The following is a 26,094-nucleotide window of genomic DNA, read 5'->3' as shown; positions in this document are numbered from 1 at the left end:
TTTAATCCGTTGACCAATAGCGTCCCGGACTATGATGCGTTACGACCAATCCCCTTATAACGTATACAGCTCAGCTTTATACCCCAGCGAAATAAGGGCAAAATAATTATGCTGCATTATGGACAACACACGTATTGCACTTAGGATATAACGTGCTCAAGAAATACCCAACTCCTTGACAATCGGCTAAACGTTATTGTCAAAACTTGTTTAATTTCAGTGAAAAGTTCAATCGAGTCCACTCGTTTTTTTATACTCGATACGATCATTTCAATTTTTACGTTCTCGTGCACACAAATATTTTAGGCTCATTTCTTCAAGGCACCATTTGTCTCACGAACATGAATTCTCAGGAATTTCGAGCTTGGTTCTACCGCATCATTGAAATTCTTCAATTCAGGTAGGCAGATTTTGCGAAAACATTCAAATCGTACGAGCAGAATATCTTGATAAAGATTTGTATCTCTTGCTCGAAAAATCTGTGGGAAATCCATTGGTTCGTTGGTGCTGGTATTCGATGTCTTTAATGATGAGTTTTCCCGCAAAAGTGCTCAAAACAAGAATTCGCTCTCGATACTTTCTGGATTCCAGATGAAGATTTTTTTAAGCAAATTTAATTCGAAATTATCGAGAACGAAGTCGATTATTTTGCAATCCGTTTGACATACTGATTTTGGTAGAGGGGCGAGGTCAAATATCTGGGACAAATAATCACTCCTGCACCATATAAAATCCGGAATTTCAAATATAATTTATTCATTCGATCAATTTACAGTAAAATGATAAGTTTCCGGATAATCTCGTTTCGATCATAAATTACGTCTGACGCGAAACCACCGAAAAGACTTTCTGCCTAATCGCTCACGGTAAATTCGAGTAACACGATGGAAACCTTTCTCCATGGGCTCTGTAATTGTTGGCTGTTTGACCATTTTGCCTTGAAATTGAGACAAAATGAGCTAAGAGTTGAAATCGCTTCGTTTGATCGCGCGTGTTTATAGTTTATTGTTGAAAAAATTAAGAAACATTTTTGGCAACGTTTTCGTCGACGAAATCGCTATAAAAACGAGAACTCTGGTCGAAAACGATCGACTTGTCTTCTTACAGTGGAAACATCATCGAGCCGTACGTCCGAAACTAAAAAATTTCACATCAGAAAAAAAACAATGTTTGGAAAACTTTTTGACAGCTAAAGAACATTAAAGTTTGTTTAAAAACGCTGAAACATTATATTCAGGACAAAAGTCCACAGCATTCGAAACTGCAGCCTAATCGAATATGCTCGAAAGTATAGTCGAGTCGTTGAAGCATTGGTGCTCTTAATGGAATTTTCCATTTAGGTCGCAAAGAGTGTTTTTTTCCTTCCTTTGAAAACAACAAAAAATACATCTCTCAGTTTGCATAACTCGGACTTCGACATAAAAAACTTCGACCACTAGTCTACGTGTTTAACGATGTAGCTGAATCGATGAATCCTTAAAAAAACGTGAAGCTCGGAGCTATACATAACAAAGAAGTCCGCCTGATCAATCGGTAAATAGATAAAGAATGTAGCAAACGACCCAGTAACAACTAGCTACACTTTTTCCCCAATTTTGACAGAAACGTATGGCGAGTAAAAGAGCGCGGGCTACCGACACAAGCCCATCAAAAAAACCCTTTTTACCGGTATTATTCCCACCAGAATTGACGATGCAAAAGTCTCTTTACTGCTTAGAAATAACAGCTCTGAAGGTGGAATTTCATATCGGATATAAACTTCGTGAAATGGAAAGCCGAACAGTAAAGAAACTAGCATCGCACAGCACATGAAAATATTTTAGCCGCGAGTGTACTTTTCATTTGAAAATTTTTCGCGTTCGATTAAATGATGCGATATGCTCCTTCGAATTGAAAAAAAAAAAAACAGTATCAAATCGATCATTTTTTTGAGTCAAATTGACAACAAATTTTTGGCATCAATTTTCAGTTCTGAAGAGAAGTTGCCTATTTTTTTTTTTTACTTTCGGAAATGAAAGACGCTTCGAGGGTTCGATAGAAACAAAACAAGTTGAAAAAACAATGAAAGTCGAAATGTTCTGGTGTTCTGTAAATAAATGACTTTGGTGAGAATAATATTGGAGAAGTTGAGCTAAATTTCGCGTTCTTCAACATCTCCAAAATCCTGTGAGCGACAAGGACAATTGATCAAGGATTATTCAATTGATTATGTAAAATCTGCGAATTGTCTTTGCATCGGTTGCTCCGGTTGGCGAACGCAGAGCGTGAGATTTTGGCGGTATCCAATTTCTACGAGGAGCAACGAAACTTGAGGTCATCGAACGCGTTAGTCGATCCTTTTCGTGACTCGAAACGGGTGCGTTGAGGCAGATCCGAGACTCTAGACGTTGCGGGGTGTAAAAGACACCCCCTCGCGGCCGCCTGTAGAGGGACACGCACGCTCCGTGTATCCGCCGTACAAACGTCGATTCTGGTAGTGAATATTAAATTAAATTTTAACCTTAATTGTCAGAATTCATGCGAACCATTAAAATTTATTCGGTTCGATGTTCGTAGACAGTCATTGGGAACGCCGAATTTGGGGGAATATAAAGATTCTGATTTGACAAGCATCATTCGACCGTTTGACATTGGAAAAGTCTTGGAAGACTCATTTGATAATTTACATTCTAATAACTCCATCAGAAGCGAAGTTACGCTTGCGAAATTCGCCGAAACCGATTTTTCCCTTAAGGTTGCTCGCTCGACGCTCCAAATGCAACTCCACACGAAACGACGTAATGATTTGCACAAATTTCGGTGGCGAATATTAAATGGAAAAACTCGAATGGCCGAGTGTACATTGAACAAGAAAAGTGTGGGCTCGGATCGAATCTAATAAGGGTGGAATGCGAGTAGCCGGTGCAGAGAGGAAAAAAGTCGCACCCCCGAGGCCCTTTGCGCGCGAGAAGGTAACAGTAGCCGAGTAAGCTCTCTCCCGGCATTTTTTAGGTTTCGGCTTAGCACCCCGCACCGGCTTCTCTCCTTTCTTTTATTATTCTTCTTTCTCATCGTCATCGTCATCATCATTATCATCGTCATCTTCCACCCATGCTCAGTCCAGCTCTCGCCAGACTCGATGTTCTTTCTCACTACTGAAATTACCAGGATGTCTCGTTGGTTATTATTGCTTGAGGAAGGTAAAAGGCGAGTTTTAAAAATTCGCATTCCATAAAAATGTAGAATCTGAAGAAATTAGATTTCTCAAACGTTCCATCGAAATCTAAAAAAACTTTTCTTTTTTTCAAACAACTCGCAGCTTCTCGGAACCGCTAATGTCGATTTTTCTGACTTTCGTTACCTTTTTCTTCTGAAAAAAACATGACGAATTCAAAATTATAATTATTCGACGTGAAACGGATGCCGACGGATGGCTCCGAGAATTCTCGTCCATAGAACGATTCTTGAAAAATGAAAAAATTCATTTTAATATCAATATTTTGATGAAAAACGATCATGGCTCAACGGATCAAAATCCAACAAATGGATTTCCTTGGTCTTTGAAACAGTTCGCACCCGCGAACTATCTGCGAGAACAAAAAAGTATTGAAAGATTTATTCGACTGTGCTTTGTTGATTTCGCTGTTGTCATCCACGTAGCGCAGGCAGATGTCGACGATCTTCGAGGCACGATGATCATATAGGTAACCACCTTAAGTTTATGTCATATTTCATATCGCAAGTGTACAATGAAATAAGACAGAAACATAAGACGGCTTGCCCTTTTTTATAGTCTGCATTTCCTCTGGTCGTTCGTCCTCTCCGTCGTTGCAGTATCTTCCATTTCAAAAGGTTTTTTCCCCAGTGCAGGTGAAAATCCTCCATCCCATCGATTCATAGGAAATTCGAAGTTCGCGCGAATCGAATATTAATAAAATAAGAAAAATTCGACGGAGGTATTTGAAAAAAACTGGAGAGTTGCTCATGCGTCGAGCTGCCTTAAATTTCTTCGTCCTACAATTGTGTTTAACGAAAATATTTTTTTCATTGGTTCCATTGAATCCAGTGGAATGTGTACTCACCTTCGATCTCACAATGCTTGTTCATTAATCCCAATGAATTACGATTTATGTTAAAAACTACAATTAATACGAGAAAGAAACGCTTGCGACGCCAATGCAGGGGAAAAAATAAAGTTTGTTACGCGATACAGTGCTGGGGCAGCACGCCGCAGCGACAGATTTCTCATTGCAGGACATTCGGAGGGTACTTTTTAGCTTGACTCCACCATGCGAGGACGAAGGAAAAACGAGATTCGGTGATCGTTGCTTCCAGAGCTACGTTTCCTGGATCAAGCGAATGTTAATTTTGTCTCAATGAGTGTGCTAAGTTGCCTAGAGTTGGGAGGGAAATGATGGATCGATGGTGAACTCATAGGAAAACGAGAAAACATCATAGACGATCGGAACCTCCGCAGACGAGCCTGTATCGAATATCATAGCTCGAAACATAAAAAGCGTTTAGCTCATTGGGAAAAAACACCGAGAGCGTACCTCGAAAGAGTCAGAAAGGCACTGAGCCGGCATGTAATATAGAGTTGCATAAGAAGCCTTCTAAAAAATCTTCCAACAGTAAAGTGGATTAATCCCAAACCACCCTCACGGTGAAGCCATTTCAAAATCATTGGCGTAGAATAACGACGTTTACTTCATTCCGTTATTTCTCTGTTTGCTCGAAAATATATTTTTGGAAAAGTGTGGAATTTCCACAGTTGGCTTTCCCATTAAAAGTCGTCCACGAAAATCGTCCAAGTCGAGGCCACGATTTTCCTCATCATTTCCACCCACAAGTTCTTTTCCCAGCAACTATTTCTCGCTATAAAAAACTGGCGGCAAAAGAAGGGAGAAGCACCGAAGGGAATGTTGAAGAGGAAGCGAACGGTCGATAAAACGTACCCCGACATTGTGGCTCCCTCAATACCCACCAGTGTCCACCAAAGTGGTACTCCAACTGCAAGTTTCTCTCTGCCATACCTTTTGACTGTTAACCACAAGAACCAGCTGCTGATGTTTTGACTAGAAGTTGACTATTACTCGCCAATCGGTAAAGCAGGCTGTGCATAAAAGTAAAACTCTTGTTCGCAGCACTCGTTGTCTTTCACCGGGTACAATAAAAAAGAAAGACAGTCAAGAATAGGGTCCTCCGCCGTGCGCGGCTTGCGAGGTTTATGAATAAAATAAGCTCGCGTCGGGCTGTCAGAGTTTCTGGAAATTACGTCGACCCTCCTAGCTCGCCCTCCTCCGTAAATATTCCAGAGAATTCAAATATTGAATTCTCTGGAATCGCAAGCAATTTCACGAGCCAGACGCGTGAGTGGTGGGAGCTATTTTTTATCCATAAAAAGTAGGCACTACCGATTAAGAAAATCGTCGGTAGTTGCCTCTATTTCGATCACAAGTTTCCATCGAGAAAACAAACCGTTCGATGCAATTTATTTTCCTTCTTCCCTCTCCTTATTCTATGAAATCCGTTCCCAAGAAAAAAAGTGATGAATAATCGCGTTTGCTGCTGTATTTTGTGGCCGAAAATATTTAAGGGTCCCAACGACGAATAAAAATGTGCTTCACCACTGAGCTTGAGTGGGACTAAAGTTGCGACGGTTGCGAGTTCGAAGGAATCCGCTTCCCCTGTTTCTACGAATCGCGATTCGCAACTCCCGTACGCACGTCCGATGCGTATGCGAATCCTTAAGGATATATTGCACAGGCGATACAATGTTGCCATGCTAAACCATGCTAAAAACATAAAAAAATTCAAAATGATCAGAATTTTATAAAATTTGGTGAACATATTCTTTAGTGCCAAATTTGACAATACAAATTTTTTAAGATTTTTCTTCTGTACAGTTATCGAGTAATTGATCACTAAAGTTCACGTGTATAAGCATAGCGTTTCCATATATATAGGTATACATTCCAGGCATAAGAAATCTGCTTTAATGCGTAATTACTCGATAACTAAACAGAAGAAAATTTTGAAAAAATTCGTGTTTTCGCACTTGATGTTGAAGAACATTATCACCAAATTTGATTAATTTCTAATTATTTCGACTTTTGTATCATTCACCCTTAATGAAAATGAATCACGTCGCGTTTCACTCTCGATTAAATTTCATTAAAAATTTCAGCGGGCCAAGGGAAAAGCGTCGAGCGAAAGGTCGACGCAGCCAGGCGAACGTTTCCACGACGAGCACCTGCTGTCGCAGCGAAGCTGTTGAATAAACACAAAGACGACCTCGAGAGGGGCACGCGAAGCAAATCTCGAAGGTTGACCCACTTCCACGCAATATGAACGGATACCCCATTGACCCAGGTTCGTTGCTGGGCAACGGCACACCATAAGAACCCCCTGCATCTGGTACGTAATGACGATAAACTATAGAACGAGGCCTGCTCCTCGCTTCCTTCTCTTGGCGAGACCGTATCGCCCTCACCCACACAGAAGGCTCTCGGGCCCGTGAATTCATTCGCCTCCGCGACGTTGAACACTATTTTCCTTCTCTATGCAACGAAATCAACGGTCGGGCACCGATAGAGAAAAAAAACATTTCTCGATTGCACTCGTTTGTATTTCTTCCGAGTTTGGCTTGAGGAACGACAATTTAGAGGTCATACTCGTACACTCGGAAAAATTTCCATCGAGATTCCCACACATGCGAGCGGTCTTTTAACATCGGCAAATCGCAACTCGCTTTCGTCGGAGTTCGGTTTTGCGAGAAAAGTAAAAGGCTTCCGCCGGTAGGCGACTTCCGTTGAAGCAGGTCGTTTCGTTGTTTTTGACAGGGTCGAAAGCCTCCGCGGCTGGAGGTAACGAGACGTCGAAGCGATTCGCATTCGGTCGAAGGTCCGGCGAACGCGGCTCGTTGGTTGATAGAATTCCAGTGAAATTTTATTCCGTACGCGCGAGTGTAGAATTTTCGTCGCGTTATCGTCAAAGTTTATCAATGAAACGCGCCACTCGGTAAACCGCCATCGAACTTCCTCGATCCCCAACATTTTTCCGAAGGGATTGGCAGAGGGAGAAATAAACGCACACACACGCACACCGCTCTCTCTCTCTCTCTCTCTCTCTCCGAGGCTGCTTTTCTCGTCGTCGACGGCCTAGTGACCAGAGATGAAGCAAGAGTTAGAAATTCCGAAGAGAGAATGAGAGAGGGTAGTCAGGATTGTGAATGACGCGAATGCAGGTCACCGGGTCATGTTACTGGATCCCCCATCGGGGGCCTGCTCAATGGGGCTTCATTTATGGAACACGCCGTTGCTGTCGCCTCCGTCGCCTCACATGCGCTCTATATTTATCTACATTATTTATTTTCCCCTGAGAGATACGAGACGAGAAAATTCCTCGCATCTATTCTCACCCCTTCCGTCCCCTTCGCTCGTCCTTTCGACATCGTCACCGCTCGATCTTTCTCATTTTCGTAAATTACTATCGAGCTTATAATCGACCAACGAACGAAACAGAAAATCCACCGTGAGAGTAATTTACGTTTTTTCCATTTTTATCGTCGGTGGAAAACTTTTTGTTATTATTTCAATTAAAGATCTATTATTATTTCATGTTATTCTCAGGCTGTTATACGAAGAGGGAGAGCGTTGAATATTCCTGTGAATGAAACATTGAATGGACACGCCGAGTATCCTCGCGCTGGCTTCATACGAGACTTTCAATGGGAACTCGTTCTCGACGAGTCTTACAAGATCGTTTCAAAGCACTCGGAAAACAACAGGCCAAGTATTTTAACGAAAAAATTCAGTGAGATACGATAAAGATTTGTTTAATGAATGCTTGTGAGGCGAGTCCTCGATTTCTCAAAAGTGTGGACAAAAATTAACGAAGTGGAAGACAAAAAGGGCCCAGCTTGGGCCTCTTCGAATCGTCGTATTGTCTCAAGCTCACAGGACAAATGTTCGGACTTCGTCGCGATGAATTCGGACGATAATTATTCACGGATTTATGAAGTTTTAAAAAGTGTGTGTGCGTGTGTTTTTTTTCATGATACACTGACAGTTGGGGGAGTGGAAAATGTTTACTCAAAATTATACCTGCCTATGGAAATGACGTCGAAGTTTGCAACGATCGAAATGATTTTAAAAAACTCGCTCCAACAGTTCCAGTAATTCTCCAATTTTGTTTCCTACCGAATTTGCAATTTTTCAATCCACACCAATGATTTCGTGAGACAAAAAAATAATGTGTTACAAATGTTCGTTGGTCTCCAACGTTGCAAACTTCAGCGTCGTCCTACGGAGGTCAAATCGAAGGCTGACGAATTTCTCACTAAATTCATCGATGCTTTCAAGACACTGGAATAATAGATGCTTGTGGCAGTGTTGGAAAGCCTCGTGCAAGTACATGAATATGTGAACGGGTGGCAAATGTACGCAAACACTGCGAAGATCACCCCTAGCGGAAGCAGCCTTGGAAAACTGGGACTTTGAACCTTATTGCACTCGTGCCTCTTGCAGAGAAGTTGGAAGAGGGACAACTTCAGGGGTAGTTTTAGCTTTTCGCACGTATTTTGTGGATTTAGTAGTTATAAGGGATAACCCAGGAGCACGCACGAACCACTTCAGGGAGTATAACGGAAAGAGAGAAAAAAGGAGAGAAGAAAGAGAGAGAGAGAGACAGTGCAAAAGGATGAAAAAGCAAGAGAGCAGACCGTACAGCGAGTGACGTCAGAGAGCGACTGGCCAATCGGGTCGCCGCATTCTCCTGACGTCACTACCTCCCCCAAAATGACGTGCATTCTAGAGGGGTGCAAGACAGCGAGAAGGGGTTATTCGGTTTTTGCGAGGGTCTGGAGAGGGAGGCAGTGGAAAAAGGAGAGGTTTACTAACCGAACGGTTAGAGGCCGGTAATGGTTTGAACCGTATTTTGACCCAATTAACGAGGCTAAATGGTTGCCGTGGAAAATTGGCTACCCTGGAGTCCAGACGCTCTGGACTTTTGGTCGAGTCGAGCTCCGAAGCCTCGTCGAATATAAAAAAAAAGATTTCCTCAATGTCGTTGGATTAACGGAAATTACGTACGCACGAAAAACATTCGAAAGCCGAAGCGTTCCTCATTCAATAGCACGAAGATTTTCGATTCTAATACTGCACCGGATTCATTAACTTCCGACGATCACCCTCAGTTTGTGAGCTTATTATTATTGGGCCAAGCGCGTTAATTCGATAAACTCGATGAAATTGTATTTTCTTTCACTTTTTTCAAAGTTGTTTTTATAATTTGTTCACGCATTGAAATAAAACTCAAGGAAATTGTACTTTTCAATGGAATTCAAACTGAACGAGCGTTCGTGAATCGGGGCTACTCGTCAACCGAATTATTAGTTTTTATTAAAACTTTTATTGAGAGAATGAACCAACGAATCGGTGGCTCTCAACCATTAGTCGGCCTGTTCTTCGTACGAATGAGGAGAGCTCGAAGATGCCTTTCAAAGGTTTTTCACTCCTGCAAGGCGACTCCAATCCTATCGATTGGAGTCGCCAATTGAGTGGTTTACTTCCAAACACAATTTTGTTTTTTCTCGAGAAATTAATTTCGTGACTTTGGCAATTTTGGGATTCGAATATCTCTGGATGAGGTGACGATAAGTAGACGAGAAAATGTTCAATGACTTTACAGCCATTAAAGCGGAACTCGGAACGCTTGAAATTTCATGTCGTTAACCCTGATTCTTGCCACTTGTAACTTATTGAGTTATGAATTTTGAATTGTGCACCGCGGCGGGGGTGGTCTTGCTGGAACTGGCGATTGGTGAAGGTTGGGCAATGTACCAGAAGGAACGAAGCAGGAGAGAGAGGAAGAAAGAAAAAAAATGTAAAAGTTTGGGAGACCGGAAGAATACTTCAAAATTATTTGGGCACCAATTGAATTGGAATCGATTTTCCAAAATCAGTGTAATCGACGAGAACAAAAGACAATTTTGTACCATAACGAAAAATTAATGTCAAACTTACTTTTTTTCATCGTAATAAAATTATTGTAAAGAATTTTTCTTATCAAAAGTGGTATCGACGAAAATTGTATTTTTCGTTTCCCATGACTGGCCTCACGTCACTTAATTCCAATTTGATTGCAAAAAATAATGGCAATGAATATATATCGTCATTATTTTTTTTCCCCCCGATGCAGATTCCCCCATTGTTACGTGACTCGAAAGATCAACGGAATTCTTGGACTCGAAGGGCTCACCGAATGGTGATCAGCAAGAAAGTGACGAGCTTTGACGTTCTTTTGTTTTTGTGAGGAGTAACGAAATGGTGAGTGTCTTCACAACAACAAAAAATGAGGAAAACTGAATCGGCGAAGTCAGAAGATTTGGAGATCGGGGAAGGAAAACGTTCGAAAGAGAAAAGCGTTCCCTTTCGTTCCAACGGATGCCGGATATGCTCGAATGTGTGTGGGCGTGTGTTTGGTCTGGTAGAAAGTAACCCACGTGCTTTCGTGACTAACGCAAGCTTTTCTGCGTGGGTCGTCACACTGTTTCGTCGAAGTACTTACCCCAAGAGGAGCGAAGGTCATTCAAGGCTCAGAAAATTCAGACACGAATTCTATCCAATTCGAAATGCACTATTTTGAGTTTCTTTGCATTTTGTTCAATTTTTACTTACCCCTCGACTCGGCACTCCGCGTTTTCGATCGCACTGAAAGCCTAACTTTTATCTTTTTTCGTTTTCACTCACCACGACGATGACTCGGGAACAGGATTTTTGGGAGAGTTTGTCAGAGGGAATGCTCGACGAAACTTGAGAGGGTTGTCGAAAGTATCAAGTTTTATTTGCGAGAGTAACGTCTCGGGGAAAATGTTCTTGATAATATTTTCAATCTTTTTTCTTTCGATTTCTGATTTTGTTGATTGAAAGCCTCGCAATGCTGGTAGAAAAAAATGACTTTTGCCAGGTTCTAAAAACTCTCTTTTCCTCGGTTATCGATTCTTTTGGTGACGAGTTTTGAAATTATTTTCAAAACAGCAACGAAGAGGAAAAGGTTGAGTGAAGAGGAGGAGACTCGCGGGCCTTGGTTTCCTCGACCGCGCGTTTCAGTGGTCGAGGACGAACTGCAGTCAGGCAAAGTCTGACGGAACTCGGTGGGTTTCCACTGGCGATAGAGAAGGCTGAGGTTGGCGGGTTGAATGGAGCTCGTGTGCTATTGGCTCGTTGTCGCATGACGTCACGACATTGATTGTCCCGCGCGCGCCACACCACGTGGCTCGTTCAGGGCTTATGCTGCTGCTGTTTCCTCGATTTACCTCGAACCAGCTTCATATTCCCCTTTCCCTTCTCTGCTTCGGCGTCCGTTTTCTTTCTCTCGCTCTTGGCACAGAAAAATTCTTTTCCAACGAAAGTTATGCCAATCGTGTCCGATATCGCCCAATGAAAAAAGCTGCTGCCGTACATTCGTGCACTCGTTCCTATTCCAAAGCGAGAAAGCAACCACCAAATTATTTATTCGCAATGACAGAAAAATGACAAATCCTCTTTTCATAATTCACTTTCATTTTCCCAAAGAGTCATAAATTTATAGTCAATTACAAATCTTACTATCGACTCTCCACGTGCCATGAGTTTTTGATGAAAACTTGAAGCATTCTAGCGTACCTTACAGTCCGTTTCGTCGTCCCAGGACGATGCTTGACTCGGACGAAAACTTTGTACTTCCGGAAAGCTTCGGATAGCTCTCAAATTATATAATCGTTGGAATTCGCTATTTATGTATACAGAGCCTCAAAACATTCGTAGTATTGCGTTATTTTCATCCAGGTGGGTTGTATAATCGATAATGTATTTTTAGATGACAGTGAGACGCTTTCTTTATCCAATGTTGAGTATAAAACATAACTGTATGTGAGCATCCCCTCGTTCGCCCTCTTCCTACCTCTTTTTCTGTCCTTCTCTCCGATTTTCTCTTTCTTTGTCTCTTTATCGGATGGCAATCTCGTCACGTCCTCCAACTACTACAAATTAACTCTCGGCCTCTGTCTCTTACTTTATTCCGCCAATTCTCCATTCTTCTGAGCTGCTCCTCTTGCCTCGAGATCGTCTGGTAAAGTAGAATCCGAAATTTCTCGATAATCCGACCTTAAGCCTTCGTCTATATTCACGCGTCGTGCCCGTATTACCCGCGCTCATTCTCTTGAACAAACCGTACACACGTACGAGCATCTCCGAAGCCTTAAGGTCGTTGAAAATTTATTTGCGAATGTCTAATCTGGGACAGAGAATTTACGCTCGATTAATTCGTTCCCGTTCGCCCCTTCATTTAGGCTCCACGTTAAATCGCTAAAAATCGAGGTTTTTTCTAACTGAGAAAGTCCCGACACAACGGATGCCAGAGAATTCGTAAATTCGATGAAATTCTAACGAAAAATAGTAACGAAACGCTCTTCAATTTTTCCTCACCAAATAAAAATATCATGTTTATAGAAAAGGAAAAACGAATTCGAATTACAGTGGCGAAATCATTCTTCGTTCTCCATTCATTCGATTCGGTTATATGCGAGTATTCGAACGTCTTTCAATCGGTCATTTTCAGCATAATTATTGAAGGCGGTCGCCGCTCAAACATGCAATATCCTAAATTTTTCTTCAGTCCCAATAAAGTCAGAGAAATAGTGCAAAACGAATGTTAAGATTTCTAACCAAATTTAGTTCGGTTTGGGACAATTATTTTTCATTGCCAAATATTTTCCAACTTTTTTCCCAAACTACAGTAAAAACTGAGCATTCGTTCACTGACCGTGTCAATTTGCAGGATTTGGCATTAAAAGGGGGCTTAAAAGCACAAGAAAACGTTCGGATCATCGGATCGTCTCATCATGACGATTTCTCGAAGAATTCACGAAAGCGCCCTACATTTGGTGTCAAGTGTCGTGGCTCCGCTTCTACTCGATCCTCGCGTTCTTGTCTCATGCGAGTGACTAGAGCTGAAACGTTGTGCAGGGTCAGCGTCGAAGTAACGAGTTTTTCCGGTTAACAATGTGTTAAAAAATGTAGAAAAACGATTGAAAGTTCCTTCGAACGCGCCAACAATAATGTGCATAAAATAGCGCTCCGTGTAGCCTCGTATCCTGAATAGTGCACAGTTTTTGTGGGCAAAATAAGAAAAAAGCTGTAAAACACACATGACGAATGGGCAAGTTAATGAAATTTCCGTAAAATAGCAATGTGACGATCGATCATGCGATGCAAACATTTGGCGAGGTCCGCAGGCGGCGAGCTGATAAAACGAATCAAACATGACCTGATTGGGGGGGTGAAAAAAACTCATATGAAATGTATGAATATCGAATGAGATTGTGAAAATATTGGCCATAACAGGGAGAAAGAAAAAGAGAGAGAGAGAGAGAGAGAGAGTACGCACATACACAGCGACATGACGTAACGTAGTGTAGGGAAGCATCCTTGCTCGAGCCACCACTCTTCCCCAGTGACTTAATTCAACGATTTCGAAAATACCGAGCGGACTATTTCGCATCGAGTCTCTACCCCATTCACCCAGTTTTCTCTCTACGTCACTGTGGCTTCGACCCTCAACCCCTTCCCGTTTCCCAGATGCACACAGGTGCACTCACACACACACAAGCTCACATTAATACGAAGACAGGGAGGAGCACGAGCACCGGGTACACGCAGCCTCGGATGCACGTACAGATTCGAGAGAGAGAGCGAGAGGCACATCAGTGTCCTCGCGCACAGAGAAACTGCCGCATGGATGTGTGCGTCGATGCGAGCGCGTTTTACTCGAGTACGGACACCAAGACCTGCAGAGGATCCCTCAGTCACCCTCTCGCAGTGTCCTCGGCACAGATCTTCTCTTTCGCCTCAGTCCAGGCTACAGTGAAACTCGGGAGAACAAGAGAGAAAGGGGGGGGGGAGAGAGATGGAGAGATGCTGCGAGGCCGGGGCGCCTAGCTAGGCAGCAGGAGGCAACTGGGCTTTCAGGTCGATGCACCCAGCGACGGGAGTTCGACGCCCGGCGTTCCATGACGTCATTCCGAGAGCCCTTCCCCGCGCAGATCGCGAGCGCGGAAAGAGGCGAGCCGAAGAGAGCGCGTTCATCGTCCAACCCCTGTGCACGCACACTCCGCCGTATTTTCGAAGGTGTGAGCGGCCCGTACGTGCATTTCGAAACGCTCATGGATCTGTGTTTGCATTATAAAACGTGACGAAGACAGCCACACCTGGCGGAACTACCGACACACGACCTCTTCCTTGCTAAACGTCACGCCGATGAGTGCGCGGGTGCGCGCACCCGATGAAACCACCTCACAAGCGCGGCGCACCGAAATATCGAGAGATGAAGCTGCGAGATAGATCGAGCAGGGAGAAATAAATGAGAGGGGCGAGCGCGCGAGGGAGCCGGAGACTGCCAAAGGCGTATGTACAGCGGACGTAGTTTGCGTATAGGTCGAGGGTGAATTCCGAAAAGTGGGTCGCCGCCACCTGATTTTCCGTAATTCGCTCACATTCGGAGATTAACACGCACCCACGTCACGAGATCGTTTATCTCTCTGTCTCACATCGACGTCTTCGATTCCCTCCTGCTCAGGCCACTTCGATTCACACTTTTCCCTTTAAGGAGGGTGGACCGCGAGGATACAATGTCGCCATGCTAAACCATGTTGAAAATATTAAGAATTTTGTAAATTTGGTTAATGTATTCTTTCAAAATGTATAAGGCAATATGCATTTTTTTAGATTTTTCTACCACATTGCTCTCGAGTATTCGAACACTAAGTTCACGCGTATAAGCACAGAGTTTTATACAGTTATACATCTCGTGCGTAAGAACTTCGATTTAACGCTCAATTATTCGACAGCCGCGTGGTTAAAAAATTTGAAAAAAATTGTATTTGTATACTCGATGCGAAAGAACGTTATCACCGAATTTTATCAAATTCTGATTATTTTGATTTCGTGATCCACCCTCCTTAAACCTTGTCGTTTCGATGCTTTATTGTTGCTTACAGGGAGAGCGCGCATTACTGCTTTTTCATCGGATCCCTGACCCATTGATCGGCTCGATTTTGATGGAATTATTAGTACGCAGACGAGCACAAAAGAATAATCGGATTGTAGAGCGTGCTGCGTTCAGAATGCAGTCGATAATCTGTTCTCGACGCAACTTCTGCACCGGGATTCTTCCGCGTTCATTTCTTCTTCCTGCCGATCCTCGTTCTCCTCCCTCCAACTCTCTCTCTCTCTCTCTCTCGCTGCGTTTCGTCATGGAACAAGAATCATCGAGAGGGTCGAAGAGAGCGAGAAAATCAGGGGTTGGCACAAGCCACGGGCACACACACACAGAGCCAACGGTCCGGGAGGGTTGTAAGAGAGTCAAAGGGGCGCCCCGACGAAACTGGGTCACTGGAGCTTCATTCACATTACGCGGCCATTCATGAGATCTGCGCTAACCGATCGACTTTCGTGTGCCACGCGACGACGGACTTTCCGAAAGATTCTCTCTTTTCTCCTTTTTTCCTTTCTTCTATAGAATAAAATTCATTCTATTCGAGATCAATGCAATGCTCGTGGATTCTTCATTGAACAAATTACTCGCAATTTAGCTTCGGACAGCAGCGTACCGATTGTTGTTGCCTTAAATCTTGTTGCTTCGTTTGAGAGGCGTTGACGATACAGCGATTTTTATTTTATCCGATAAACTCTTGTTTTTGATCTACGCTCTCCATCACGATTCGTTATCATCGGCCCACGTTGACTTTCGTGTCCAAGTTGACGATCAAAATTTATCGTCTCGGACTTTTGTCAATGACTCTGGTAAGGGGAACAAATTTTGAATAAAAGATTCCCTGGACCATGAAGTTTTGGGTCTGGTTTTGAGTCTGGACACCACTGTGGACGGGGATGGAGACACATTTTGACTGCTCGCAAAATTATGGGGGTTTTCAGACCCATGCAGACGAGGAATCACAAAAATTTTTACGATTTTCTCTAATCGATTTTTGCTAAACTGCAGCTTTTTCATTTCCATGCACAATCCTACAAAAATAATTTATACTCCAATGATCGCAAAGGCCTCTCTAACAAAAGTATTTATAAATGCTTTTGGAAAATCGTAACAATTAATTTCGTTGGATTATTCTCAGGTTCCTTCGAACATTTCTTCGCTGGTAATTTTCACGAATACGAGAAGAAAATATAAAAGATTCTTTTTCGTTAAAATGGAAGAACGAACCTCCATAGTCGATGCTTGATTGGATAATTGGACGATAATTTAATAAGAGAATGTTGCTACCGAGTCGATATTTCATCAAAGTGAAACATTTGTTCAGACTTGCTTGAGCTTTGGAATTTTGTGCATATTAGGAGCTAAAATTTTACTATGTCGGTGTCAATCTTAAGATTTATGGCCTCGTAAAGGATTTCCAAGTTTTCGTGAATAATGAGAGCTATGTTCGTGACGCATGGCCATTTCTGATCTTCCATTGAACTCCAATCAATTTTTTAAGACAATTAAACAACGCGTAAATATATTTTAAACAATCAAAAATTCTAAGAATTGATGAGTATCGTTCATCAGGGTGCGATTGGAGATTAATTCTAGCGAGGCCAGACTGGATATTGAACGTGCGATTTCTTCCAATAGGAAAATAGCTCGAGTAGAGTTTCGAAATTCGAAATTTCCTCAACAATAAAATTCGAAGCAAAACTATAAAAATTTGAATTCTATACTGAGGGTGATTCTATCAGAGCTCCCATTGAGCACACTTCAGTCCAGACCCGCTGGGACACTGCATCGGGACGGACATTCTTGTCAAAATTTGGCAGGATTACGCGAAACGTGCTCCCAAAGGTTTCAAAATTTCCAAATAATAAAAAATGTATTTTTTCAATTGGTGGAAAAAACAGTGAAGAAAGTTGACTGAAATGGGAAACGAAGGCCAAACGCCATTTTTCTAATGAACGATTGTGGAGGTTCAGCATTAGGTTTTCGTTTATCTCCATGTGAAATTCTGTACTACTTAAAGTTTATCTATAACCGAGAATTCAACTTGGGTTCTAAGATTTCTACGTATCCCATGTCTGCAGAACAGCCTTGGAAGGTATCTAAAGCACCAATGCGAAGTTACAAACAGTTGAAAAACTTGGGCAATGGAGGAAAACAGAGTTCTGCAAACGGATGAAAAAACACGTCGTTTTTCAAGCTGTACATACAATACGGAGAGAAAAAGTCCATAAAATCTTTCGATCAACCACAAAGTACTTACGAAAGCACCTGAGCATAGAAACGCTGTACCTCTCGTCTTGAATTCTGAAACTTTTTTTCAATGCTTTGCGCCAAAACGCTGCTGGTGTTTCCACATTATAAAATATCAAACCAAAACGTTGGATTTTCATCCAACGACACGTTTGCACTATTATTTAGACCAAGAACATTGCAGATGAATCAATGCAATTTTTCAACACGATCAAATCAACAATTTTTTTTCTCTCACTCCAGTAAAAATTGTAGAAACGGAGACTTCGCGTCTCGTGGGTACATGAATATGAGAATAAACTGCTTCTGCCTTTACAATCATATCGTGAGTTTGCATCGAGTTTTGAACGATACCACAAACAATTGTACGAATCGCAATGCTCGTGGCACGTCTCGTGCTTCGAGATACTCGGAGCATGATCGGAGAAATCGTACGATTTCTATGATCAATAGCTTGAGGTGGAATTCCTACTCGAAACAAAATCTTAGGATGATCGATTGTGTGTGAAGATTTGACGTAAAGTCAACGGCGTTAAACGTTAAACGAGAAACAACTGTTGAGGTTTTGACCTCGTTGAACACATCAATGGCATGTGCAAATAAATGAAAATTCAGTAATTTGTAAAGTAAAATGACAAGTTTTTCCTGGGAGAACTAATCACAGCAGATAATGAAAAACCCTTTTAGCAAGCTTCGTGTAAAGATGTTCATTGAATTATTATTTATGGGAAACGACAATAAAGAACTTTTTCGAGAATTCATTAAATTTATCTCGCTACGATTTTCCTGAGAATCTCACAACGATTCCAAATCTCTCTGGAAGCACTGCACGGAATCACACTTCCTTGTAACTGTTTAAAAAGTTACAATATTGAGTGAAACTTCTTTAGGAGTGTATGAAATTCTAAGAAACTACAACGACAGAGATTTTGGCCCTTCACTGAGATATTTTCGCTGATTTGTGAAGAAATTCGGTCGATGATTATTACACCAGTAACGAGGATTCGAAATTTTCTCATTAGTTCGCGCAATCACACATCGCATGAGCCAATAAAAACGGAGTTTCGCAGTACACGCAACGAAAAATTGTCTTCGATTCGCAGTTCTGGAGAAGGACAGAACGTGAAAGTGGTGGAAGAGATGACGAGGTTGCTGGATGAATTTGAACCGAGAATTCCTCAATAAACTGCTCCTCTCACCCCCCTGACAGTTCTGTGACGCGTATGCATGTGCACATACACAGACGCACACTCGCGTTTGAATTTCTCTCTTTCTCTCGATGACTCTCCGCTCTCTGGGACTGGGATATGAAGCTCGGGGTCTGCCTGACCCAGATTCACTCGGGCAATGACGTTGGAGATGACGTCACGAGAGCTGCGAACTGGGTCGCGGGGTCGTAGCACCCCGTCGCGGGTTCTCGCTGCTGGTAGAGCTATGCTGCTGGGAACTGGCCGCCGGTTTCTGACGGAAGGATTGATCGACGCCACTACCTCTGCCGTTGCTGCTCTGTGACGAGATTAATGGAAAGATTGACCGTTCTAACCCTTTCTCTCTGCCTCCCTCCCCCTCTTTTCTCTTCCTGGTTCTCTTTACTCGCCGCTTCTCTCTTCCATTGCTTTTCCTCACGAATATCCAAAGATTTACGGGCCGGAGCGACTCTCAGCATGCGAATGAGCGCACTTACTTTCGGCGAGAAAAAAACGTTGGTGGAGAGGCATTGTCTGTGGTCGGGAACGAGTGCGAAAACTCCGACGAATCATCTTCGTTTACATCAAGTTTCCATTTTCATTGCAATATGACAAAATTTCTCGCACGTTCAACATCGGATTCCGAACTTCCTGGCAAAATTCTGTTCCTCGATCGGCAGTGATCCTCCTCGCTTCAGAGAAACTTCAACGATCTTTTGGGCTGATACACATTTCTCGTTCTCAGAGTGATTCAAGTTTCCACTGGATATTCTTTCCCAACGAACCTTCCACGTTCGCACTGTAAAAAAAATGAGTAACGAAACGATTATTGATTGACATGATTCAGGACACGATGGTATTATGGTTGTGAATAAAATTTCAATTTTATCGTCGTCAAAATGTAGATCCTTTACTCCTGATTACTCAAAACTTCGCCAAACCAAAAATTCTCTCCATGCCAAATGCTCGGCAATTCGTTGATTCATTAACGATGAAACGGGACTCTTGTAATTGGGTTTTGTTCGGCAGTGTCCCTCTGCGATTGCTTCAACGATATCGAAAGATCTTGCAGGGACAAACCGAGCCACCGGTAAACCAGACATCGCCGAATCCAAACAGGCTCCACAGCTGATTGCGATTAATTGATGAAACTTGAGAAGCCTGCAAAAAAAACGGCATTGATTTTACGGAAAATTCATTGTCCTCGATGCAATAAAATACCTTACGACTAATCATTTCCAAATGAGCAAGTAAAACATTAATTTACACCGAAATTGTCATTATTCTTAATAATTTTGATTATTATGAACTTCTCAAGACAAACATGACCTCATTACGAGCACGTATTTCCAGCTGAATGCCCATAGACCCGAGTCGTTCGTATGTGGCGAATATCGAACGATCGCGCATGCGTTTATTACGCTCGTATGACTAATTAAACGATTCTCTGGCAAATAACAATCTCCACATCTTGCTCGTGAAAACGGAACGAGAGGCACTAGCGTGATGATTTTTCAGGCCATTTTTGTCGCGTTTTTATTCACAAATTCCAATGAAATAGGTTGAAATTACGAGAAGTGCAATTGTACGTGTCGAAAGTCCTGAAAAATCTGTCAAGGCTCAGAGCCAAGAGCTTCCCCGATCGAAAGTAGAAAAAATAAAGTAAAAATTGAAGCTCGCATTAAATTTAGTGAATGTAGAGAGCCCAAAATGGAAGTTGTGCGATTACAATATCGAAGATACAAAGTGCATGGATCGAGGAAGGAGGGAAAGGAGGAACAAAGAGGGTCGCATAGTCGCACTAAGAGAGATGGAAAGAGAAAAGTGAGTGCTCGCGTCAACGGCGTCGTCGCGGACGTGGCGACGGGGAGCAGCTTTGGAGGAGGAAAAAGGGAGGTAGAGCGGGTCGGATTCTATTTTTGGAATGTGGGTCACCCATAAACCCGCGTTCGTCCCGTGACGTCACGGGATCTGGTCGTCCTAGCAACAGGGACGCTGGGTCACTCACCTTTATACCCCCTTCAGCTCACCCACGCGCATCCGAGCGTTTATACACTGGTGCACAAAATTAAAGGATCACTCAAATTTTCGCTAAATTCAGGCCAGTTTCCGAGGCTCCAGAGTGGGCTGAACATTTTCTTGATGGATGCGAATTTCATTTCTCTCAATGAAAGCCTTTAGTTCGATGTTGGCAGGATAATATTTCTGATACGAGTTGTTGGCCGAAGCAACGAAACCTTGGAGCAGATGAGCCAGCCGAGGTGGGGGCTGAAAAATTTCATTTAAGCAAAATCATTAATTTATTCATCGGAGCTATTGTCGTTTGGTCATTTCGAAAATTCAGATCCAAACAAATTCGAGCAGCCAAAAAGTGAGCGAATCGATGACACCGATTTTTCCAACCGAATAAAAAAAAGCTCGAATCACTCCGTTTATTTGGTCGAGCCATCGATAAGAAATTTCCATTAATTAGTCGAATGAACTGGTTTGCCGTCCATCAAAAAAATTCTTTGCATCCAGTCAATGAATTCAGTTGAATGAACATTTTTTTACAGTCTATTGAAAACGGTCGCAGTTTTTTTCCAAAGTAATGCGATGCTTCGGTAATTTTGTTTTCGAGAGCGTACCTGCGAAATTTTCATTTCTTTCGAACGGTCAATACGGTCTCGAGGGTGAAAAAACAAAAAATTTTCATCCACATCGCTGGGCCATTTGGCTCGCTTTTTTTTTTTTTTTTTTTTTTTTCAAGTTCTTTTTCAGACTCGATTTTTTTCCTTTTGATTCTCGAGAAGCTTCAGTGACGATGCCATCGCGATCAGAATGAAAAATGCTGTCTTGGTCTCGATCTTCTGCAACGTGGTTATCGTTGGTCGTAGTTGAGAGCAGTTTTCAAAAGAAGCCAGCATCCTCTCGATGGGGCTTTTGGTCTCGACTTCCATGAAACGTTTTTCCATCATGACGAATCTACAAAAAAAAGCACTCAGGAATAGCATGTTTGTAGTTTTTTTTGTGAAAGGGATCGACCATTCGCCGGTTCGTAATATTTATAAAACGAATGAAAAAAACGGTGGTGAAAAGTGGCAGTTCTGTTAAAACCTATGAAAATTTTATGGGCTGAGATTAAAAATCAAAATTATTTCCATTTTTCACAATTCCCGTTAAGATTAATTGCTGGGTTTCGAAAAATATAAATTTCGTGAATTTGAATACGAAAACCAGAACATCGGGGCTTAAAAGGGCTTCCCGAAATAAAAAAAACAATTTTTGCCACCAAGGATTCAGTCGTTTAAACTTACGGAATTTTGTCACTTCCCGATTCGGTACATCAGCGTTTATAATAAACAAATACGCATCTATTATAATAGCCCTCCATAAACGAAGCACTGAAAAAACAACAGAACTAAATTTGGAATGAAATTCCACGTGCTCACCTCACATGATCCTTTGTTGACTGCTGCAGAGCCTCTGCATTATCCATTTTTGTACGAATATAATTAAATGTGTTAAATATATAAAACCGGAAGGCCTTGCAGCTTTTTTCCGTATTAATTCGTGCTTTTAAATGTATGCACCTGTGCACATGCGATAAAAACACCTGTCGCTTGAGAACTCAGTTTATTTGATGTGTCCCTATTCGGGTGATTACATAAATCGACGTGCTCTGAACTCGTGTGGGCATATTTTAGTAGTTGGTTAAAAAGTTGGAAAAAAATTCCCCTGAAATTCGATGTTTTCGTAAAAATGTTTGAAGGTGAGGACTCGAAATATTTTTGCTGCATTCCAGAGGAAAATATTAATACTGAATTCTAATGTGAATCTTGAACAGTTTTGCTTCTTAGGAAAAATATGTAACAGTCGCCCTGGTGTTCGTTTATACTATATTTTGTATTCTAGTGTGAGAACGTGAGCTTCGTGAAAATTGTGGAGTTTTTGTGTCGTGGGCACACATTTTATAGTTGAGAAATAAAAATTCGTGAATTGAACGAAGTCGATTTTGTTGAACAAAAATTTAATGGTTCGAACAATATTTTTGGTGAATACGAATGATCCATTTTTTTTCGAGTAATCCATGAAAATTTCCTGTCGATGAATCACCAAATCGTCGGAATTATGATTTTGGTTGGACAACTATTTATTTGTTTGGATGCACTTTCCAGATTCTCTAACAAAGTTCTCTGAAATGCACGCAACGATAAAACGGTTGGATCGTCGTTTAGAAAAAATCGCCTGAATATAGATACACAATACACTGCACTTTGGTCGGTTGGCCGTTTACTTTTCAATATTTTTATCGAGGCGCTGCTGCGACTTCGGACAGTAACTTTGCCAGAAATGATCGGCAGTCGGTACATTTGCGATACTAATTGAGAAATGTATTAGAAGACAATGGACCTCAACGGTAATTTTCACACTCGGTACTATGCTTAAAGATTCTTAGTGTCAGTCGGTACAGAAAATCGCTGCATTGCCAATGGACATTTCCCAACCTGCTGATTCGATGACCATGTGAAGGTAAAGTAGCGATGGTTGTAACATTTTATCTCCTTACGATATTTCGCTTCAAACTATTTTACCGTTTGAAAACAATTTTACCGATTGTCAGGGTTGTTCTAACCCCCGACAAGTTAGTTCGTTTTCATTTGACATCTCAATCGATCTCGATAGTCATATTCCCATTCTCTCGTGGTTTACCTGATCTTCGATGGCGTTCGATGGGAGGCGAGGAGAGAACGTACGTTGGTGTTGAAACTTCCTTTCTCGAAATGTTCTTCACAATAATTCCGCCTGAAGTATTCCGAGTAAACTAAGAAATGTTCGTATTTTTTCGGTTTTTCTCGGCTATTCTTCGCGAGACCGACTGGGAGGGGGGACAATGCGAATATCGCAGCGAGGCGACAGCAACATGCGTAATACCACTTGTGTACGTGCCGAATGGCATGGTCCTCGAAAAATTAATATACCGCTCGGTGAAATTCCCTCAGAAATTTGTGAATTACTGGTATAGTTCTCTGTAGCGGGATAAAGCCTTTTTATTTTTTTTTTTTATCTCTGAGAGGAACACTCGTAAACGTGGCGTGGGCGCACATGTAACGCGAACGTGTTTTTGCGATGTTGGAGGGGATATAATGGAACGAGGAAGCGTCAAAGCCGTCCAAGTGGGAGGGATGAGAGCAATATGATGAAAGGGTAGAGCACACGATAGAGTTGATGAGATACATAAGAACGAAGGATAAAGAGAAAGAAGTTGTCTAGTCAAGGATTCCGCGATTTTTTCTGCTTCGAACGGTTCGTGTCTGCAACTTTCTGATGTAAATAAAAAAAAAAAAAAAAATCAAACAGTATTCATGTATGCATAAAAAAATATGTCACCAAAACACGAGAGACGAAAACATCGTTGTTTTGGCACAATTCTACCTCGTTCTTTTCAACTCGCTGGTCAAGTTCCTGAAACATTGAAGTCCAAGTTCGCCAGTTTCAACGTCGAGAAAACACAAACGGCATAATAATCATAATAACAGCACGTGACGAAAGGGAAAACACTGACTGCATTCGCATTCCTTTCTTCCTCCTTCACAAAAGTTACAAAACTCGAATGTTATGTTCCAAATGGCAGAAATATAAACAAAAGCGAAGCCTTGTAGATACGTTCGTCGAATTTCATGAAAATGGACACTTTTCGAGTTCAAGTATGTTTTCAGCAGCTGTTTCGAAGCATCGAATAGCTTTGTGTTCAATAAAACATGTTTTTTACTCAACACAGTCACGAATCGTAAATGTATCTACGACTTAAAATATTAAGTTCTCGATCAATTTTGCTGTGTGCAAAATTTCATCATATATAACCATCACAATCTTTTTTAGAAATTGTGTAGCTTTCCTAGCGAAAATATTCACTTTGAGAAGGTAATGGGATCGTGATCGAGTGAATGAGAATCAAATAAGATTTGGCATCCAGCATATGCAAGTGAAATAGCAAGTTCCGCGACGATGGCACGTATGAGGGGAATTCTCGTCATGAAGGCCAAATTCGCTCGGAATTTGGAGTTCAGCCTTCTCGTACGTTGGCTGCCTTGCAAATCTTAACTTCCTGTGTCTGAGTGTATGCACCACCACCACCCTTTTGAACATGGCGTCTATAGCGAAGCCGACGAAGCAGGACAGGAATGGGACTGACAATTCCAGTAATATTCACGGTTTTTTCCAAAGTTTTAGGTTATTTCTACGTTTTTTTGTCGGAAAACTTGAACAGAGTATGAAAAAAATCGCGTGAAAAATTGACTCGTATACTTGAGAACTTTTATGGCGAGAGAGATTTTATAAAAGTCCCGACCGAGAAAAACTAGCAAATTTTTCTTCGAATCTTCACATCCTGGTACATTCGACACACGACCTACGACATAACAAAAATTCTTCTTCCCGCGTATTCTATCGAGTCGCTAGTCGCTATCGCAATTCTAGACATCCATGTGCAAGCATTATTCGACATCGTCGAGAGAGATCCGATGCCAGCGCCGCGGCATTATTGTCGTTAGAGAAGCAAGTTTTGAGCGCTTTTTTCTACCGACAACGAATACTAATAATATACGTACGAACTGACTACATATTCGAATGTTGCTTAGTCAGTGAATTTTGTAACTAAAACGGCGTACATGAGTAAATTTTTTTGCTAAATCATCCGTTTACGGAATATAAATTATTGTCTTTTATTTTAATTTGTTCGGGTTATTTTTCATCGTCTTTGTTACGAGAACATCAATGCGGCTGGTCATGGATTGAGATACATTTTTTCAACAATCATGAAATGAAGCCATTCAGTTGTACGTGAAAAAAAAAAATACAAATATGAATAGATTTGCGAGAAATAACGCAGTAATTTTGATAAAGATTGAAATTTTGAAAAATATGTACTATACAATTCTTACACAGCGGCGGGTACATTTGAATAATCGTAAAAATCGTACGTGTGTTCGAAGTTTGAAAAGAAAAAAGTTCTTGTTGATGAGGCACTGGTCTCAAGTCCTCATAAATGGTTTATGACAACATGAAGCATAGAGGAATAAGAAGGAATCTTGCACGAAAGAGAAAAATCGGAGAGCCTCTAATGACGAAAATCTAAAAAACGAATGATCGAAGATAAAGTGTGGTTATGTCGGGCCTGCTACTTAACCGTTTAACAACCGTGCTGTTTGAAAGGGATACGGTTATTTTTGAAGCATTTTTGCATTACTGCGGGTTAACGCCACCTTTTTTTCAGCGATGTAAACGTCGGTTTACGGCACATCGACGACGAGGTGGTACGTACTACAACGCGCAACGTACAACTAGAAGGTTGTAATCGGTGACGCGAGCGACGACAGGAGGCGCGACGGTGTACTCTTTGGGAACGGTGACGATTCGACCCGATAATCATTATAACAACGAAAACAAGGCCGTGACGTAGCGCCGAGTATACAACGGCGAAAAGAAGCGGCGGAGGAGAAATTCGATGAGGCGACTGGCAGGGGAAAAAGGTGGGGAATCGAAGCCGGCGGCGGCGCCGCCACAGTAGGGGAGCTCGAAGGCGAGGAGAAGGGAGGGTCCGGTGGTGGGAGAAGTTTGAGAAGCGAGCGCTGGGAGCGAGACGGCATTGGTATCGCGCCTCGAG

At 41.9% G+C, this 26,094-nt stretch overlaps 2 long non-coding RNA genes across 2 annotated transcripts; one reads left to right on the top strand and one right to left on the bottom strand.

Annotated features, from left to right (window-relative positions):
- The first annotated feature begins 125 nt into the window (after positions 1 to 125).
- Positions 126 to 9,975, top strand: LOC122419234 (uncharacterized). The gene is made up of 3 exons (XR_006262855.1): positions 126 to 400; positions 6,167 to 6,396; positions 7,611 to 9,975. It is a non-coding gene; the product is annotated as an uncharacterized lncRNA (long non-coding RNA).
- Positions 9,976 to 10,802: 827 nt separating this feature from the next.
- On the bottom strand, positions 10,803 to 22,661 carry LOC122415385 (uncharacterized). The gene is made up of 7 exons (XR_006261913.1): positions 21,881 to 22,661; positions 21,077 to 21,413; positions 20,458 to 20,717; positions 19,374 to 19,610; positions 18,947 to 19,248; positions 11,646 to 12,970; positions 10,803 to 11,458 (listed from the first exon to the last, which is right to left on the bottom strand). It is a non-coding gene; the product is annotated as an uncharacterized lncRNA (long non-coding RNA).
- Between the last annotated feature and the right edge of the window lie 3,433 nt (positions 22,662 to 26,094).

This window comes from Venturia canescens, chromosome 1 (genome assembly GCF_019457755.1).
Source record: "Venturia canescens isolate UGA chromosome 1, ASM1945775v1, whole genome shotgun sequence".
Taxonomy (NCBI): Eukaryota; Metazoa; Arthropoda; class Insecta; order Hymenoptera; family Ichneumonidae; genus Venturia; species Venturia canescens.
Note: the sequence above shows the minus strand (reverse complement) of the source record. Positions and strands in the feature narration are given on the sequence as shown.